Below are 17,294 nucleotides of genomic sequence, written 5' to 3' on the forward strand. Positions count from 1 at the left end.
ATTCCTTAACCATATTAAATGGCATATAGCTGAGTTGGCAGCAACATACTCAGCTTCACAGCTTGATAACGTGACAATTGATTGCTTCTTGGATGACCATGTGAAAGATCTATCTTTTATGAAAAAGACAAACCCTGTTGTGCTTTTCCTTTCATCCAGATCTTTAGCTCAATCACTATCCAAGTAGCCAACAAGATTAAAGTTTTTACTTGAGGTATAAAATGTACCTTCATTTATTATGCCTTTAATGTAGCAAAGAATTCTCTTGGCTATATTCAAGTGAGACTAGTCTAGTGTCTCCATATATTTGCTGATCAATTTGACTCCATAAAGTATATCCGGTCTGGTACATGTCAAGTACCTTAAGCTTCTAAGCTGTTGAAGTAAGTTGGATCAACATTTTCAACTTTACTTTTCTTCAATTCCACTCCATTCTCAACTGGAGTTGATACCGGATTGCAGCTTTCCACCTTGAACCTTTCAAGAATATCTTTGGCATAACTGCTTTGGGATACAAAAATGCCTTTTTCTTTCTACACCACTTCTAAGCCAAGAAAATATGTCATCATACCAATGTCTTTCATCTCAAACTCTTGTGCCATGCTTTTTTTAAAGTCTTCAAACATGGTAGGTTTGTTGCTGGTGAATATCAAGTCATCAACATATAGGCACACAAATAATATGCTGCCATCTGCTTCTTTCTTCATATAAATTGCGTGTTCATATGGATATTTTTTGAATTCTTATATTCCAAGCACGCGGAGCTTGCTTCAAACCGTGAGATTATCAATCTGATTGTTTCAGTCGGTTTACTGGAGCAAATACTTCTTCATAATCAATGTTTTCTTTTTATTTGTAGCCTTTCGCCACTAATCGTGCTTTGTATCTATGCACTTCTCCTTTTGCATTCTTCTTTGTCTTGTAGATCCATTTAAGTTGTATCTTTCATAACTTGAGTGGCGTCATACAACTATTCTAGATTTCTCATCCTTCTTGGTCCTTCTGATGAGGATGCTGATGATGGTTCTGATGATCTCTTCTATGATAGCTTCATTGAAGCTAAGTGGGTCATTATTTGCAAAGAAACAAAATAGAGTTATATCTTCCATAATTTGAGTGGCATCATACAACTCGTCTAGATTTCTCATCCTTTTTTGTCCTTCTAACGAGGATGCTGATAATGGTGTTAATGATGATTCTAGTGTGTTTCTCCTGTTGAATACAAGGAATTTGTGTACCAGACTTTGTGGATCATCTGCTGGTAATATCGGACTTTCTGCAAGTATTGTTGGTACTTCTTCATCTTTAAGGATTAAATCAGTGCTGATCCATTTGACTACTTCTTAGTCATCATTTCATTGCCAAGTTTTATCTTCTTTAAAGATAACATCTTTACTCATAATTACCTTCTTTGTGATGGGATTATATAGCTTGTATCCCATCCTTCTCTCACCATATCCGACAAAGATGCATTTCTCACTTTTATTATTTAGTTTATTCCTTATTGCATCTGGGATCTTTACATATGCCATACAACCAAAGACTCGAAGATGAGTAACACTTAGTTTATGACCACTCCATGCTTCTTATAGAGTGACACTTGCAAGCTTTTGGTTGGGCAGCGATTCAGTAGATACACTGCAGATGATACAGCTTCAGCCTAGTATTGCTTGGGCAGCTTCTTTTTAGTTTATTCCTTATTGCATCTGGGATCTTTACATATGCCATACAACCAAAGACTCGAAGATGAGTAACACTTGGTTTGTGACCACTCCATGCTTCTTGTGGAGTGACAACTTGCAAACTTCTGGTTGGGCAGCGATTCAGCAAATATACTGCACATGATACAGCTTCAGCCCAGTATTGCTTGGGCAGCTTCTTTGCTTTGAGTAGATTTCTAACCATGTCAAGAATTGTTCGATTCTTCCTCTCAGCTACACCATTTAGCTGTGGTGTATAAGCTGGTGTTGTTTGATGTCTGATGCCTTGTTGTGTACAAAAGGCTTCAAAGTCATTTGCTGTATATTCTCCACCTTGATCAAATCTCACAGTTTTGATCTTATAGCCACTTTGCTTCTCAACAATTGCTTTAAAATCTTTAAAACAATTGAACACTTCTGACTTCCTCTTCAAAAAATATACCCATGTCTTTCTGCTAAAATCATCAATAAAAGTGAGGAAGTACCTATTTTGTCCAGTCGACATAGGCTTTATAGGACCACACACATCTGTGTGTACTAACTCAAGTGGCTTGTTTGCTTTCCAGTTGACTTCTTTGGCAAAACTGGATCTGTGATGTTTGCTCGAAAGTAAGGAAGTACCTATTTTCTCCAATCGATATAGGCTTTATAGGACCACACACATCTATGTGCACTAACTCTAGTGCCTTATTTGCTTTCCAGTTGACTTATTTAGCAAAACTGGATTGTGATGTTTGCTGAGGACACAACTCTCACAAACTTCATCCGGATGATCAATGTGGGGCATACCTTTGACCATCTTCTTGCTTCATAGCATCTTTAGACTTGTGAAATTTAGATGTCCAAGCCTCAGGTGCCAAAGCCACTCTTTACTGTTAGTGATGACACTCAAATACTTTGCTGCATCATATTGGATGTTTAAAGGAAACATCCTATTCTTGGATATTTTCACATAGGCAATCAATCTCCTATTGTAGTTTGTAACTGTTAGATGACAATTCTTTATGAAAAGTGTATAACCTTTCTCCAAAAGGTGACCTATACTCACCAAGTTCTACTTTATGGCTGGTATCTCCAAAGGTGACTAGATCTTGTATGGTCTCATCTAAATCACTAAATAGATCTCGTTGGCCACATATGCGATTGCTAGCTCCAAAATCAAGATACCAAATATTCTCTTGATTCTTGTCAAGTCCTTGTTTGACAAATAATGCAGCTGCTCTTCTACTGTGGGCATCCTTCTTTACATAGTTGGCATGCTTACGTACCTCTAATGGAGCTTTCTTTTGACATTCAGTGCTCTAATGCCTAAATTGATTGCAATTATAACATTGAATATTCCTCTTATCATTGTTATCGTAACCGCCTCCTTTTCCTCTAGGAGTGAATGCTTGTTGTCCTTAACCTTCTTTGGTGGTGTTTTTACCACCTCTTCCTCTAAAACATGTATTCCAAGAATCCCTTCCTTGAAATCGCTGAAATCCTCCTTGTGTTTGTTGACTTCTTGCTCAAGTGGTATATCCACTTGTTGAAGTCTCCCCTTGTTCATATTTGTCGTTGAGAGACAACTTTGCTTGTAAGGCATGCTCAATTACCTTATCTCCATTTCTTTTTACAATCTCTTGCTCATGAGTTTACAAAGAACTCATAAGCTCATCCACTATTAATGTGTCCATTTCTTTGGACTCTTCAATAGCGACAATAACAAAATCAAATTTTGGATCTAAGGATCTTAAAAGTTTCTTAATAATCTGAGCATCTGTGAGGGCTTCTCCATTTCTTTTGATCTGATTGACCATCACTATAATTCTTGTGTGATAATCAGAAATAGATTCTAAGGACTTCATTTGTAATAATTCAAATTCACCTCACAAAGATTGGAGATGAATCTTCTTGATTCTGTCAGCACCTTTGTATTTTTATTGGAGAGCTGATTAGTACTTAAAAGTGCATTCTCATTAAGGATTTATGTCATCATATTGCACCTAAAGTATCATTAAATTCCCTAACAAAAGCATGTTTTATATTAGCAAGTCTAAAAATATAATATACCTTTAATTCATGGTAAATATTCATCCTAAATGCAGGTCTATCACATAAATAAAAGGATTGATTGATGAGTTTAAGGATTGAAATTGAAAGGATAAAAAGAAGGCCAAACTTAGCAAAGTGTTGCTGGTGCATTCCAAACTCGAACACCGTTCAGTAATTTGATCATATCTGGAGCTGTAGATATCAGATTTAGGTCCATTTTATATCGATGGAAAGGTAAGACATAGACCTACAACTTTCATATGAAGTCAAAGACTCAGTTCTGCCGTTTTCAAGCCCAAATCTTAGCAACAACGAAGACGTCGGAAGCTGTCCTGCAGCTCAAGCACTATTCGGTTTTTGGCTCATATCTTGAGTTCTAGAAGTCCAAATGAGCTCTGGTTTTTTTTTATGGAAAGCTGAGACAATTGCCCACAGATTCCACAATTCAGTTGGCTATAATTCTGATGTGAGCAATGACGTTTTGGCCAGCCAACAATATCAAAAATCAGCCCACAATATCAAAAAACCAGCAGCCATTAATGTCAAAAACCAGCCACCAAATCAATGGATGCCCACCAATTCTTCAATCAATCAATAGTTCTGAAACTTAGCCTATAAAAGGAGGCATTGTCCATGTATTTAGTCATATTAATTTTCAGATCAAAGTTATCTTCTTGCTTTCTCTCTACATCTTTGTAATGTTCAAGTTTTCTTTTATGCTATAGTAATCTCTTGTTTATGCTCTTTCATTTCCTTTCCTATACTTAGTTAGCTTATATTATGTTTATGTTCTTATATTGTTTATTTGTGTTTTTCTCCTTCTTAATGTTTAGCTAAGTTAATTATGTCAAGGTGAAAAGGTTTCTCTAATGGTGTTAGAATAGGTATAATATAAACTCAACATGAGCTTTAAATGTTTATATCCAAGAAAGATTGTTATTAACATGTTTTATCTTTTTATCTTACTAATTCTTAATACCTTGCTTATTAAATGTTTAATTTAGATTTGTGTTGTATAATATTTGGTACATCAAATGCTTGATCTTTCATAGTTTTCGGCCGAAATCGTTATTATGATAGAAACTTGATTTGTTGTTAACATAAACTAGCAACATGAATGCTTGATGATATTTATTGTTTCTACGAAAGTAATGATCCTAAATGTGGCTTCATCAAGACCTTGATAAATAATGGTCTTTGCTTTGTTGTCTTTCTTTCTATTGGCTTTGAGGATTTGCTTCTATGCCTCTTGTAGAGTATCTTCTTATTCTTTGGACTCTAGTTCATCATAACCATATTGCACAATCTCTATACACTATTGTGAACCAAGAAATGTCTTTAATTTGATGCACTAACTATCATAGTTGTCTTTGGTTAGCTTTGGGATGAGTGTTTGTGCATTTTCTATAGTTATTTTATTCTTTGAATGACTATGTCTCTTTTTGTGAGTTGAATTTGGCCAAACGGACACTATAGATTGAACCAAAATGGTCCAAATAATAGGGAATAGGTCTAACTTTGTAGAAAATGTATCAGAAATGGGGTGAGCTGGTCAAAAAACAAATTCTGTATGTCGGGCAGTTCGCTGGGGTTGAACCGGGAATATTCTAAGGAATATTTGATCAGCTCAATTGCAGCTTGGCCTTGCTTCGTTGGCTGCTCGGCTTCATATCGGCTGGAGCCTCGGCTTGATTACCGACTTGACGGCTCGGCTCGGTGTGAATATGGCTAGCATGTGGATCAGTTGTCTTCAACCTCTGGCACGCGTAGGCGACAATACAGAATCTTCAGGTGGCGCGCGTGAGCTACCTCTTGCTCCAATGAAGCTGATTTTTGCACCAGTGAGTTCGTATAGAGGAGCTCTACACTTTGGAATGATCAAAACTTGTTTTTGACAACTTTGAAAACTTGGATATATCCTAAAACACTTTTGTTTTCTAATGAACGGGGCTCTAATACCAATTTGTTAGGGAGTCTGCTCTCCCTGTGGAACGATGGTGTTCATGATGATTGTTCAAAGAAGACTAAGCACACTAACGAACAATATTTAACATGGTTCTGCAAATTGCCTATATCCACGGGAGTAGTCTATATTATTAGAGATAGAGAAAGAATATAACACATGGAGGAGGATCATATTCACTCAACTCCCATCTCTTATTGCTACATAGGGCAGCAGGGTTGCTATGACAGCCCTTCTCTTTCTTTCTCTCTTCTTTTCTTCACTTTGCTCTCACCCTCTCTCATTTTGTGTTGCACTCTTGGTGTCTATTTATAGACTTCAATGATAGCTCCTTTAACACTTGTCAACAATGGTGGTTGCTCTTTGTCAATGGTTGGTGCAGCTTCTTTTGACATTAGGAGTTGCCACCAATAACTCACCATTGTAGCCTCCTTCTTTGACAATGTCAAGAGGCCACAAACACTGCACCAGCAGCCCTCTTTGACTCTCATATGACAACCATTTTCTTTGACAATAGCAGTCATCTTCTTTGATAATGACAACCATCTTCTTTAACAATGGCAGCTACATAATTGTCAATATTTCAATAATCACCCCCTTTGCCATTTATGTGGGCAATTATCCTCTTGCTTCTTTAGCACACGTTTTCATGCAACTCTTCCAAGCTTACCATTCTAAGAACACTTTGGCCAAGTTTATAGGTACTCGCCAAACCTTTCAATCATTAGAGTAACTAAAGCACACATTTTCTTAAACAAAAGGATCACTACAACCAGATGGTCTGCCACATCACATCTAAATAGTGTTAACGTTTGTCTCTAGAATAATATTCCCCTTCGAGCATATCAACCATGCTCCATCTGGAATCATTCATCAAGCCTCACATCAAGGCTTACAACACCCTCTCAAATAGAAATTTATATTTCAAAGTGTGACAGTCATAGAGTATTTCAATATGATCATAAGCTCACCACTCTTCCAAGAGTCTACTCATCCTGGAGTTGTGTCTGCCCTCTGTTCCACCCTAGGAACCACGCCTTACTTCTCCATGAATCTCTCGCTCTTAGCCTCAAGAGTCATCCAGGTAACTATCTACCTTTAACCATGGGGGCAGCCCATTAAAGGTTGATCCATATTTGTCTTCATACTCTGAGTATTACAATGCCATTACCAAGCTCACCACCTTGACAATAGTCAACTTGTTCTCGAAACCTGCGCATGTCCCCTATTCATTCCTAGTAGTCACGTCTTAATGCTCCACAAGTTATCCACTTATTGTCCAAGGCAAATGTTATCTAGCTCATTGATCTTTAGCCTAGGGGTAATATCAATGAAAATCAATCTGGTTTTTATCTCTAACTCATCATAGTCACTCCATTGGCTATCCATCTATCCACTCATATCTAGCCATGATATCGGCTCTGAGGCGTTCTGAATTGGGCTCCTTCCACGGCCCTCACACCTTCTCCTGAGGTGTCTCCGCTCGTCGTCATGTGACGGTTTGATATGGGGCACCTATCACGGCCCTTACACCTTCTCTAAGGTGTCTTCGCCTGTTGTCATAAGGCGGTTTGAACTAGGGCACATATCACGACCCTCATACCTTCTATAAGGTGTCTTCGTCTTTCATAGGCAGTCGCATCTTCCTTTAACCGGGAAGCTTTAAAGTGGCTCTAAAAATTCTTTACCACCATGTGGACTATGGGAGAGATAACTGCCATTGATCACATAAAAAGAGAAAGTTATGGCATACTCATCGTAATCCTCCACCTCGATTTCTATGTTTGGAACTTTTATGTCTTTTTGCTTGATAGCTCCACCTACACCAACTTTCTTTTGGTGTCTTCCCCTTTCATCACAGACAGTCACCTTTTATCATAGGTGTTTGCACCCCCTCAATTAGGTGTATCTACAACAACTCTCTTTCCACCTTTGCATGCACAAGAAAGGTCTTCGCTTGTTGTCTTCATCAAGAGCATAAGAGACTTCTTGTTGTACAATTTCTACATAGTCTTTGCTCTGAGCTTTATCTGGGAACACTTCTTCTTCTTCTTGCACCTGTTGTCTCATTACAGTACCTCATTGGATCCTACGGGTACTCTTGCACAATCTCTGTGTGCTCTTGTGCAATTTTAGGTCTTTAGATTTCTCTCTATTCTTTGCTTTTATGTTTGATAGCAGCTCATCCTTTCACAACACTTATCCAAGTTAAATAGGATGCCAATCTTTATCCCTTTGTTGTATTTCTCTTCCATTATTAAGGTCTTCATCAATTCTCCCTTCGAGAAATCATGGTCACCGAATCTAACTTCTTTGGAGAAATCACCACTCTATTAGATCTTTGAACATACAAAACCTAATTGTTCCTTTATGCCATCATCTTGCTAGTCTTCAATCGTTTCATTACAAACTGCTATATATACGAAAATAGTACCGATAATCCTTCAACTAAGCAAGTTCCTAAGAAAGATTGGAGGGGTCATAACAGTCCCATTTAAAACCCAATCTCTTAGACATAACTTCTTACGCCATATTTATCCATCATACTGTCTTTCCGTATATACAACCATTTGCTAGCTTTGTTGCGGCTTTTCTTTTCAAGTAATCTGAATATTTTGGTTTCATACCTGATTTCTCAACATCCGGTGAGATTTCCAGTGCTTAGATTCGTCAAGATTGGTCTTCAGTAATTTTCACTCTCCACCTCAAATCATCTACATGATCGGGTATCTAGAGTGTCCCAATTTTGTCTTCCCTCAAGGCAATTAACATCTCCCCACTAATCAATTTAGCACATGTAATTGGGCAAACATGTGTGATTTCTTCTTCTTCATCTCCATCGACCACCATGATGACATTTAGATGTCTTTTAATCAGACAATCTCTTTTGTTAATTCACCACCACCATTATTGGTCTGAAATCTCAATGATCGGACTGTACCATTGCATCCGGAAGGATCAAATTAGCTGGAAACAAGTCTGAAATCATATAAATCGCATTTCAGACGGCTAAAATTTGATCAAAATAATTATGGCCTAATCAATGGCCCAGATTCAATCTCAGATCCGGTTGCACGGAGGCTCAACTACACTGGATCCGGTTGCCATGCTGATTTCATCAATATTCGGGTCAATCATATGGATCTATCCCTCAACTTGAGGCTCAAGGATGATGACGTGGCAAGTGGGTCCCCTATGATGACGTGTCAGCTGACTGGGCACTGACATAGCATGCCTACTATGCATGCTGACATCACAACTATATCATGCTGATGTCATGATTTGACATGCATACTGTGCATGTTGATGTTATAATTTTGCCATGCTGACATCATCAATATTCGGGTCAATCATATGGATTGGGTTTACTGGCATGCGGGTCGGGTCAGCCTATCCGAGTGAAGAAGACGCGTGGCACGCGTGGACTGCCACCTCATTGAAATATATATATCTACCCTATATATTTGGATGAATCGAAAGAAATTTAATTTAATTTTCTGGGTTTAAGTTGTATGTTAATTATAAGACGCACACATCTTATACGTAACCAGCTTTAATTTTTACAATGGCGCAGAAATTCGGGTCAACGGAAGGGAAGCTGATCTTTGGCGAGTTTAATTATCCAGTGAACGGAGAGAACTTGTTGGCTAGTATAGACTATGATACAATAAAATTGTTCTCTGTAGGACAATCACCGCAGGATGTTTTCTGGTTTCCCAGCACCACATCCTGGTATAGTGCTGCCACTCAAGTGCTTCAGGTTTGTCAATCTAATTTTGATTCTTCTTCTTTATCAACAGTCACACACACACACACTGTATTACATATGCTTGAATAATTTCTGTGATTTGCAGGATTTGGATTTGAGCCCATGCTACGATGGAGTTTGCCTACCTTCCAAGCCTAAGATTGTGTTTGGAACTAAGGGCTCCAGTTCTGATTCTTACATTAAAAATAAAGCATATGGAGATTTCCTTCACAAAGCTTTTAACGTCTCAACTGCCGATCAAGAAAGCGCTGCTGTAGCTTGGGTTAGTAAGAGGGAATAACGTTGTTGAACTCAGAAAAGTTTCTCTAGTTCATGTGTTCGGCTAACTAGTTTGGTCATTTGATTTGCAGACATCTTTATCAAATGAAAAGCCTTTCATCGTGATACGAGGTGCTTCCAATGTAGCAGGTGAAGCAAGTTCAGGATCGAAAATTAGCTACTTGGCCTCCTACAATGCTTTCCTTGCCTTAACCAAGATCATTGAGTCAATTCCTACGCCACGTCTGGCTTGTGAGTGATGAGATTATGTATCTGCTTCTGGGTCGTTTGAGTGCTATGAAAGAGAATGATGACCGATTGCACTCAATGAACTGAACTGTGTTCGGCCCGCTAAATTAAATAAACTCGAATAAAAATGCTATGAACTTTCTCCATTATATAACGTATTCAGCTGTTCATAGTTTTAATTCCGGTACTGGATGATGGATCAATTTAGAATTTTGTTGATCAGACATAAAATGGTGATAACAATCAAATTTTACTTAATACTCTCGGATCATTGACTTAACGATTAATATGCTATTTTTCTTTAATTTTTTTCAACAAAAAAATACGATAGTTAAGTTTTAAATCTTGACCAAAGATAAATAATAGACTCATAAATGAAATAGCCTCCAAATAGAGATAATGGCCAGGAACCTCTAGTCTAATACCTCGAGTCTTCCCTATTGAACTTAAAGCAGGCAGAATTGTAGTATTTAGGCAAAAGCTCAAGTGTAATGTTTTTTAAGGAGGCTAACAAAGGCTCTCATTTCTTCCATGACCTGAGGGGTCAGAAACATCATCGAAATCAATATATATGAATCAATGACACACCTATATGAATAAATTTAGAAATAATAAATTTAAGAAAATTATATAAAAAGTAGATATTTTATTCTCATTCAATATTGACAAGCAAATTATTTTAAAATTTATGCATTTTAAGTTAATACATAATTATTTTTAATGAAATTGCTAATATTATCATAAAAATCTGTAATTCTCTTAAAATGACTTAATTGGATCCATAAATATTATTTTAATAAATCAACTTCAAAAGCATTTTATTCACAAAATAGAAAAAGAAAAAAACAAATTGTTAAGGGATCTTGAACAAAAAAGCTATGCTAAAGTTCTTTGTTTTATTTGGATGAGTAGATGATGTTACAAAGTGGGGTTGGAGTTTCATACAACTTTAAAAATTTAATTTTGAACTTATTTAAAAAAAAAAACATCCTAAAAAATCATGAAAACAATAATAAATTTATTTATAACATCATAGCACTCTTTAATCACTCTAAAAACTTGAGATCTAATAAAATAAAAAATTATTTTACTAGTCTCGATCTACTTTCTCTAGTATGTTTAAAGAAAAAAATCATCTTCAATTAACTCATTTTTTTTAAAGATAACTTATTAACACCGAGATAAACTTTTTATGTTGTTGGAATGCAATTGAATAAATTGAAATGATTTTATCTCTTCTCTCTCAACACCAAAAAGCTGAAATGTAATAAAAATAAATAAGTTTATAATTGAAATGTGCAAAATTAAAACCTCTTGATTAAAGTGATTTTTTTATGTATATTATAAAACTTAAAACTATAAACAATGAAAAAAAAAGCTATTTTAAATTTTAAATTTAGTCATTGTTATTTCAAATTCTTAAAAATTATAAATTAAAATTCTATTTTGTAATATTGATTTTAATATCGAGTTTGGGTTGTTTCACACCAAATGGAATACGTTAAAGCACAAAATTTAAAACATAACGTAGGAGGATATTAGAATTGAAAAGTAAAAGTTCACACCAATTGTATAATGTTTCCAAAACAATTAAAAAAAAAAGGGATAAAAACAGTTGTCTTATAGCAATCCACAATCTAAACGCACTTTTTAGCATTATAAAATAATTAATTGAAAATAATGTGCATGCATTGTAAGCACAATTTTTAAGCATTATAAAAGAATTAATTGAAAATTGAAAAGTTGATAACTAATTTAATATAATGAATCGACAAATATATGAATCAATATATTATAAAAACAAGTTAATGTTAATTAATTCTAACAGGATAAGCTAATCTTTCTTGTAAAGAGCAAAGAATAAACGTGCATGTAGATATTTTGTCTTTTGCTATAATACACTGGTCAATTATTTTATTTAAAATAGATTTTTATTATATTTATTAATTTAAGTATTAAAGATTATCTCATACAAGCAAAGAACTTATTTTATAAGATTTTTCACAATTTCATCACCACTAGAAAAAAATATTATCCATCACCGGCGACATGATCGTATAATTCTAACACATGATCTTTTGGACGCGAGCTATGGAAGCCATCAAAAGACATGCCTTGCGTGGAAATCTTTCAAGTCGGAGCACGTTTCCTGCATGGTGTTGATAAATAAATATTTGGTATTCTGATCAGCGAATATTAGTTTTTCTTTGCCGTCCTTCCTTTCACTGTAATTCAGGAGCGGCACCATTTCTGTCATCATGTTCGTGGGACCAGGTCGAAGAAGACAACATGTTTTCTTCTTTCCAGAGGCGCACGCATTACTTACAAAGCCGACAAAAGTATTTACTAGACCGAATGATATTAGATTTACCAAAAAATCTTTCCAGATGCGTTTGTTTAACTAATTTTAATGGCATTGTGATAAACAGGTTGCGTAGCTGCTGTTTTAACTACATAAACTTATTTGAAAAATATTGTTATAATTGAATCCCCAAGATCAATAAATCTTTTTATGAAGTCTTTATCCATAACAGTTTTTAAAAGCTGATCAACCCAAACACTTACATCCTGTCCAAAGCAATGATGATAGAATCTCTGAGATAAAACGGTAAACAAGCGTAAAAAACAAAACCAGTAATCATTTTCTGGTTGGGATTGGAAGGTAATTATACGCACGCACGCACCACTCACTCTGTGAACATTAATGGCGAGGACATAATATTTGGTTCTGGAATTTACCATGGAGCATTTTCCATGAAATAAAAATATACAACTACCCTATATATTTGGATGGCTTCAAAGAAATTTAATTTAATTTTCTGGGTTTAAGCTGTATGTTAATTATAAGACACGCACGTCTTGTACGTAACCAGCTTTAATTTTTACATTGACGCAGAAATTCGGGTCAGCGGAAGGGAAGCTGATCTTTGACGAGTTCAATTATCCAGTGAACGGAGAGAACTTGTTAGCTAGCGTAGACTATGATATAATAAAATTGTTCTCTGAAGGACAATCACCGCATGATGTTTTCTGGCTTCCCAGCACCATATCCTGGTATAGAGCTGCCACTCAAATGCTTCAGGTTTGTCAATCTAATTTTGATTCTTCTTCTTTATCAACAGTCACACACACACACACTGTATTACATACAGGATTAAGGGGTTTGTTCTCTCTATGGTCTCCGCTTGAATAATTTCTGTGATTTGCAGGAGTTGGAGTTGAGACGATGCTACGATGGAGTTTGCCTAACTTCCAATCCTAAGATGTGTTTGGAACTAAGGGTTCCAGTTCTGATTCTTACTTTAAAAATAAAGCATATGGAGATTTCCTTCACAAAGCTTTTAACGTCTCAACTGCCGATCAAGAAAGCGCTGCTGTAGCTTGGGTTAGTAAGAGGGAATAATTTGGTTGAACTCAGAAAAGTTTCTCTAGTTCATGTGTTCGGCTAACTAGTTTGGTCATTTAAGAGGGAATAACGTTGTTGAACTCAGAAAAGTTTCTCTAGTTCATGTGTTCGGCTAACTAGTTTGGTCATTTGATTTGCAGACATCTTTATCAAATGAAAAGCCTTTCATCGTGATACGAGGTGCTTCCAATGTAGCAGGTGAAGCAAGTTCAGGGTGGCAAGCTAGCTACATGGCCTCCTACATTGCTTTCCTTGCCGCAGCCAAGTTCATTGAGGCAATTCCTACGCCACGTCTTGCTTGTGAGTGATGAGATTATGTATCTGCTTCTGGGTCGTTTGGGTGCTATGAAAGAGATCGATGACCGATTGCACTCAAATGAACTGAACTGTATTTGGCCTATTAATTAATTAAATATACTCGAATAAAAATGTTATGAACTTTCTTCATTATGTAACGTATTCACCTGTTCCTAATTTGAATTCCGGTACTGGATGATGGGTCAATTTAGAATTTTGTTGATGTGATATAAAATGGTAATAACAATCAAATTTTACTTAATACTCTCGGATCATTGACTTAACGATTAATATGCTATTTTTTTTTTGTTTTAATTTTTTTCAACAAAAAAATATAATAGTTAAAATCCAAATCTTTAACGAACATAGATAGTAGCTTCGTAAATAAAATTGTGAGAGTCTACTTGTTAACCTTAATAGACTCAATAATCATGTCATGGGTAACGCCAAAAAAATAAACAGCAAGAAAAGAACAAATAAAATAATAAAAGGTGAAGAGAAACTTTGAAGAAAAATTATGTATATATATATATATAAAAGCAACAAAAGATAAAGATAAACTTCACAAAAACGAGTTGCCAATAACCCACGTTTTTTTTTTAAATAAACCAATTGAAATCAAAGTCAACCTTTCTAACAGTAAAACTATAGGGATTAAATATACAAAATTAAAACTGTAAAAATTAAATGGTAAAATACTTTAAACACAGTGTTTTACCATGTTCTTTTAATATTACTTATTAGATATTGCTCGCATGCATGCTGTCACGAGATACTTTGTATAATCTTTTTTATTTAAATATATCACAATAAAAATAGTTATTAGTAAAAAAAGGTAATGATAATATTATATAGTAAATTGAATTCAAAACCAGAAAATGTATATTGTTAATTAAAAACTTAATTTCCTTTTTCATGTAATTCTTTTATATTTTGACAAAAACATGATTTTTTTATGAAAAAGTTTTTTTTAAGTAAAAGTTTATTATGATAATCAATGCATGTTTTAATTAAAAAATAAAAAAATATATATGAATCAATGATTTTTAGACACCTATATGAATAAATTTAGAAATAATAAATTTTAGAAACTTTTATATAAAAAAAAATAAATATTTTATTCTCATTCAATATTAACACCAAATTATTTTAAACTTTATGCATTTTAATAGCATTATGATAAATAGGATGCATAAAAAAAATGCGACACTAGTAGAGCACACCATCAGATTCCCATGTAATTTACTAATCTCATTACATCAGTCTTAGAAGCCTCTTAATCACAAGCGACGGTATTCTTTAACTAGAATGATTAATTGATAATCCTGCTATAATACAAGTAATTAATTGTACATATTTTATATTACTGAGTTCCTATAAATAGACTTGAGAAAGTCTAATCCATGTACCAATATTTATACCGCTGACAATAAATGAAACGACCATCTTAAGTGCGGCAATTGTTTTTAATCTCTTTGTTCTCATCCCTTTTTCTTTTTCCTTAGAGTTTATTTTTTCATATAGCATCAGAGCATTTTAGAGCTAACTCTTAAAATATTGATCCTACCCACACTGATGGCCAACGCACCTAAATCTAAAGAGTAAAGCCATCTTGATATGTTAAAACTGATTTATGAAATGTCAAAACTTTCCTCACCTTCATTCTCAACTTGTTCTTTTCCCACCTCCTTCAATATCTCATCCTTGTTCACTGTTCCTATGAATCGTACCAACTACCTAAGTTGGAAATCCCAATTTCAGGATATATTGGAGATGCACAACCTTACAGCAGTCGTCAAGAACAACACGGACCCATCCAAAGTACAAGAAGATGGTTTTGTTCACCCAAAGTTACCAAAGGATAAATTGGTCCTTAGTTGGATCAAAGCAACTTCCTCCCCTTTCATTAAAACACTTATCATCCCTTATACCACTACTCATCAAGCCTGGACCATGCTGGTTAAGCGCCTTTTACCTCTTGCTAATACCCATGTATGGATTCTTCGAGACCAAATTCACACTCTCCGTAAGGACAACAACACCACGGTGGTTAATTATCTAAATTATGCCAAATCACTCTTTGATTCTCTTATACAATCTGGTGCAACAATGGACGATGATGAATTTCTAAGTTATGATGAATATAAAGAGCTAGACACAACACTTCACCTGCATCCCAATATTGATTCTGATCAATTCTATGATCTAGCTCTAAGAGAAGAGCATTTATAAAAATGGATGTCTTTTATTGTGGCTTTAGGAGTTGCTATAGTTGCTAACCGTGTACCCAATGAACACACCTTCAATTCAAACATGTCTAGTCACAATTACAATCCTCATCAAGGATTTGGAAGAGGATGCGGTCGTAGCAGGAATTGGAATCAAAAGCACGGACCAAGAGTTGGCTCAAAGGGCTTGGTCTTCAAAAAATCAAAAGCACGGACCAAGGAGAACAAGGCAATGAGAGTTGGCTCAAAGGGCTTGGTCTTCAAATCATCACTCTCAACCGTGCGACCCATAATCTAATGCAATCACCTCATCTCCTGCAACCCTCTTTGTTGGCCGCCCTCCTCTGCTTCCAACATTACAAGGCAAATTCTCAAATACCCAATGAAGTGAAGTCATTTGCTTTTAATGTGATAAGCCAGAGCATATAGCCTGTTTTTGTCCTGACCGTAGACCTTACATGGCAGAAAATTTGACAACCTCTCATTCTCCTACTAATGATGTGGCAAATCTCAATTGGTGTCTTGATTTAGGAGCAACTCACCATATGACAACCTACAACACCTTTCTCCCCAATGCTCATCCTTAACAAGTACATATAAAATTATTATTGGAAATGGCAATCAGTTAGCAATAACTCATATTGGCAACACATAATTGACTGGGTTGCATAAATTATTAAATATAGTAAAAACTTGATCTCTATCCATCATTTTTACTATGATAATGATTATTACTTTAAGTTGGATGTTAATGGTTTTTATATGAAGGACAACAAGATGAAGACGATACTCCTTACTAGTAGTAGTTTCGATAGCCTTTATAATATTCAGACATCCCCTTTTATTGCTCGTCAGATTGCTTGTCATGGAAAGCATATAACAAAAGATGTTGGGAAAATCATTCAGTTTTTACTATATTATTGAATAAGTACCACTTACCACTTGATGGTGCAATTATCTCCCATAAAAATTATCATAATGTCTTGTTGGGAAAATCTTTTTGATTGCCTTTCGAAGACAAACAATCTCATACTCTACTTCCATTAGCACTATTACATCTTGATTTAAGGGGTCTTACACCAATGTCCTTAAATTTTGATTATTGTTATTATTTCTCCATTATTAATGATGATACTTGATTCAGTTGGTTATATCCATTGGCTAAGAAATCAGAAGTTTTTACTAGAGTTATTCACTTCAAAAAGATAGTGGATAATCATTTTAGCTCTCACATCAAACAACTACAGATTGATGGTGGCGATGAATTTACAAGCAAATTATTTCTGACATATTTACGTGATCATGACATATCTCATTAAATCATCTCATCAAATCTCATGTCCACCCCTATAAAATAGAGAGCTGGAAAGGAAACATCGATATATTGTTG

At 35.2% G+C, this 17,294-nt stretch overlaps 1 pseudogene; it reads left to right on the top strand.

The window, feature by feature from the left end:
* Window positions 1–9,240: 9,240 nt before the first annotated feature.
* LOC105112945 (bark storage protein A-like) lies at window positions 9,241–13,817 on the top strand (annotated as a pseudogene).
* Window positions 13,818–17,294: the final 3,477 nt, after the last annotated feature.

The sequence above is a fragment of the Populus euphratica genome, unplaced genomic scaffold (genome assembly GCF_000495115.2).
Source record: "Populus euphratica unplaced genomic scaffold, PopEup_1.0 scaffold378.1, whole genome shotgun sequence".
Taxonomy (NCBI): domain Eukaryota; kingdom Viridiplantae; phylum Streptophyta; class Magnoliopsida; order Malpighiales; family Salicaceae; genus Populus; species Populus euphratica.